General features: G+C 39.0%; 1 pseudogene; it reads left to right on the top strand.

Moving 5' to 3' along the window:
• Nucleotides 1–227: 227 nt before the first annotated feature.
• On the top strand, nt 228–4,436 carry LOC148822766 (zinc finger protein 862-like; annotated as a pseudogene).
• Nucleotides 4,437–4,664: the final 228 nt, after the last annotated feature.

Below are 4,664 nucleotides of genomic sequence, written 5' to 3'. Positions count from 1 at the left end.
GAAATGTAGACTAATTGTTTTCAAATTTGTATTACTCACTTAAAAGTTTATTTTATTAAAAAAATAAAAATATTGATTCACTATGTCGAAAGAGGTAAAGGGCGTTCAGCGCAAAAGAGCTGCAAGTTCATTTAGAGTGGAATGGCTTGACGAAATGGTAGAAACTGCTACTCCGAAAAGTCATAATTTGATATACTGTATGTTCCGTTGCAAAAAATATTTACAGTATGTTTGATTTAAAAAATGGCACGATATGTTTGTATTGTCGTGATGCAAAAGTTGCAGAAGAATTTGCTAGTGGAAGGAGGTGGGACGACGTTTGGAAACTTGACTTTTTAAAGTGTCATCTCACAAGCAAATCACATGTCGACGGTGTACATAAACTCAGACACCAAAATCCTTTACTACCAGCTACAGGGCTGCTGTGTATGCTGCATGAAAGTCCAGATGAACAAGAATGAAAATGTTCAAACCCAGAAGGGATTAAAGTGCTTATCGACAGTGTTCTGTTAGATAACAGTATGAATAACTCTATGCTCTTAGTTCAAGAAATTAATAAACATGTGGCAAAGTATGTTAAAATTCCTGAAAGTTGGCAAAGAAAAATGTACGCTTTGAATTGTACAAAAAGAAATAATTGAGAAAAAAGCTTCAGCAGATTTTCATATGTTAACAGTTGATGAAAGCACAGATACAGTATATCTGTCAACAAATGCCTCATACTGTACTTCAAATCTAGGCCTTAAAATTCTACTGTGAATAAAACTTATTTTGGTGGAATAGTGCAGCTGCAGGCATATGATGCTTCTTCTATTGTTTTGGCAATCAAGCAGTTTTACACAAATCACAATCTTGGCCTGCGGAAAATGGTGACGTTTACATTGGACGGTGCATCAGTGATGTTGGGCAAAGTTAATGGTGTAGTAGCACAACTAAAGCAGGATATACCACACTTATAGTAGTTCAACAACACTGTGTTGCACACCGTGAGGATTTGGGCATTTGTGAAGCATGGAAAGAGGTCGAGTTAATACGAGATATCGAAACTCTAATGTGAACGATATACCTGTATACAGTGTTTTCTCGGTCCACAACAAAACGATGCAAATTGCAAGAAATTATCAATGCTTCTGAAAATGAATTTGTTGCTTTCAGACCTCTCAATGAAGTCAGCTGGTTATCCAGGCACTTTGCGCTGCAAGCAATAATCAGAAATTTTGAGGTGCTGATTGAGTACTTCGAGGAAGATAAATCAAATAATGCCATTTCGAAATTATGCCACACGAAGTTAAAAAACATTGAAAACCAAATAGCACTAGAAGTTTTAATGATGTTTTAGAAGAACTAAAATTGTGTACGCTTTTGAATTGTGTACGCTTTTGCAACGGCGTGGCCTGACACTGCTTGATGCACTTCTTTTTCCACTTGGCAAACTGAGCAAGTAAAGAAAGCAGGTGATAATGTTTCATGAAGTTACAAAGTTAAGGCTTTGTTTAGCAAAAGCCACGAAGAAAACATTGCAGTGGATATGAGTTCTCTGTTAACTTTTAAAAACCTGCTTTGTGTTTCCCGCAGATGAAGTACAAGAATGGTCAGCCTTTGATTGTTCAGCAATAGCTGAGTGTGATTTCACCTATGGCAGTGAGCAAGTTAATGCTTTATGCTCTAAATACCCAGATTTGTTAGCTTAAAATATTGTCATAGTTAAACAGTACAATGACTTTAAATTTGCTGTGCGTGAAACAATTAAATGCAAAATAGTTACAAACTTTGCTGATATGGTGACATTTGCACTTCAAAATGAAGTGACCTTGCAAAGCTGATGGATATAGGGGGTTCTAGCATCCAGTGTTGACTGTGAACGGGGTTTCAGCTTAATGAATACACTCCAAAAAAACCTAAGAAACCATTTAGGAGAATGTTATTTGGATATACTGAAGAGAATTAAAAGCTTTTAACTGGATTGAGGGCTCATTAGTCTGGATTAGGTTTACACAGAATTGGCAAAGGCCAAAGACAGGAGAGAGAAAAAAATAAATTATATTATTTGTACACTGTACAGACATTAGTGATACTTATTTGCATTATAAATTGCATAACATAAGAATAGAACAATATTCATATTAATTTCCTGTTTATTTGCATAAAAAGAAAGTTTTCTGTTAAAACATGCAAATACAATTTTTAGTAGCTATGAGAATGACTACAGTATATTAACATAAAATATTTTAAGGTTTACAATTTTATATACACTCAATTTAGTGCGCACAAGTTTTTGTCACTGGGAAAAAAATTGCACAATTTGAAATTTTTGCACACACAGGCCTCTATAAATTAAGGGGAACATTGCTTGTTATGTTCCGGTGACAGGGTGACATATGTTTCTTTATGGGGCAAGGGGACACATCTGCAAAGTTGAATGGAAATCAGACAAAGTACAGCTGCACCTAGACACCTGTTTCCTTTTTCAGCTTGCAAATTGTTTACAAGAATATGACAATGTGCTGAGGAAGGCATCATATTACTAGAGCACAAAAAAGAAAGGAAACTTTTCACTGCATAATTTTATGATTTAATACTTTGTAAAAGAAGACAGCAATACATCTTATAGTAATACATCTTATTAGTAGCAATATAATCTTATTAGCAACACATCTTATAAGTACAGTACATGCCTTCTTTAGAGAAGTAGGGTTTGTTGAAGTATCTGAGTGATATAATGCACTTTCCAGTTCTCAGGTATTTAGTAGAATGTACTCAAAGGGAGAGAGCCTTTATTTAGAGACTTTGATATATTTGCGCCCTTCTCAAGACCTGATGGTCATGATATAATTTTCAATGACTTTATCCTTGACTTGTTTTGCTCCTTAGCTTTCACAGTTGAGTCTTTGCATGAACCTCACAGAGACAGCTGTTTTTGTTCTAAAATAACAAGAAACACAATTATTGCATTTAGGTGGAGGCCGTTCAATTAATTGTGTGGCACGTTAAAGTAATTTTGTGAACCTATATTTAGTTGGGAAAGGGGTTTGAATACTTATACAATTGTGACTGACAGCAGCCATGTCATCATGCAACTCACAGATAAAAACACACTGAAGCTCAGCAGGTGTGAGCCTGATCAGTAGCTGGATGGGAGACCTCCTGGGAAAAAACTAAGGTTGCTGTCGGAAGAGATGTTAGTGGGGCCAGCAGATGGTGCTCATCCTGCGGTCTGCATGGGTCCTAATTCCCCGGCATAGTGACAGGGACACTATTACTGTAAAATAGAGCTGAACTTCAGATGAGACATAAAACCCAGGTCCTGCCTTTCTGTGGTCATTAAAAATCCCAGGGTGTATCTCAAAAAGAGTAAAAGGGTGTTACCCCAGCATCCTGACCAAATTTCCAGTTGGCCTTTACCTCCTTAATAATTCCCATCTACGAATTGGTTTCATCACTCTGTTCTCCTCCCCACTAATAGCTGATGTGTGGTGAGCATTCTGGCACACTATGGCTGCCGTTGCATTATCCAGGTGGATGCTGCACATTGGTGGTGGTGGAAGGGATCCCCATTACCTGTAAAGTTCTTTGAGTGGAGAAAGGTGTTATAAAAGTGTAAGCAATTATTATTATGACTTTTTCACTGCTTTAATTTCATTACTTTCATATTAGCTATCAATTTACGTGTTTATATTTGTTATTTATTGAATGTGTAGGTTGTGTACATAACAAATATTAATTCAAAATGTCATGATTGCAATGTTTAAAGCAATGAAATGTGAAAATACTATACAGACATGTTGTTACACTGCTGTCCTGTGATGTCACCTGGTCTGTTGTTGCCATGGGAAACCAGGAGCATTCTCACAAGAGCTCATGGTGTTCCATGACTCTCTGCCGCAGCTGTATCTCCTTTCAGCCCATCCTGCTCCATCACTAATCAGGCCCTCAATTATTCAATCATTCCTTTTCCCTATATAATTGAGAAGTGCCTCTGTTGTGGTGCTAATTCACTAACCATTCACCAGCAGTAATGTCAACACACCAATCCACTTTCCCCTTTTTATCCTTTTCCTCAGGCTGATTCCTCATCCTTCATTCCATGCAGTCCCATATCATCTGGATCCCTGGACCTCTCTCCACTAATCGGCATCTCTTCCAAACCGCTTCACCCACCTCTGTCTGCCTTTCCACTTTGCCTCCAGAGCCAATTCCTGCTTTCCAGTGGAGTTCTTCTGGCTCCAGTGTTCAGCCTGGGAGCTCTGCCCTTGGCTATGATGTTTAGAGGTTGTAAGTTGCTGAGTGTGGAAGTGGGGCTGGGACCCTACTTCAGACCCGAACCTCAGCAGTGGGCTCCCTCAGCCTGGTCTCGGATGACACTTCACCCCAAAAGTGAGTGTCCTGCCTGGCCAAATGGGTCAGACCTCTCAGCCCTGCACTATGACCTGAAGTGATGCACAGCTGCGGATACCTAGTTAGCTCTTCCCTTTTTCACCTGTCTTTCCTTCAGAGCCCTGCACTGGACCCTGGCTAATCCTTCAGCCCAGTCTTAGGTGCACCTGTAGTAAATCCTCTTAGATCAGTTTCCGCAAGACCATCCCAGAGTTGTGTGCCCACAACTTCTGATCTGGAGCCAGGCTCCCCGTTCTCCGTACTGGCTGGCCATGGTTTTCTAAACGTCG

The sequence above is a fragment of the Atractosteus spatula genome, chromosome 12 (assembly GCF_055471065.1).
Source record: "Atractosteus spatula isolate fAtrSpa1 chromosome 12, fAtrSpa1.hap1, whole genome shotgun sequence".
NCBI classification, from domain to species: domain Eukaryota; kingdom Metazoa; phylum Chordata; class Actinopteri; order Semionotiformes; family Lepisosteidae; genus Atractosteus; species Atractosteus spatula.
Note: the sequence above shows the minus strand (reverse complement) of the source record. Positions and strands in the feature narration are given on the sequence as shown.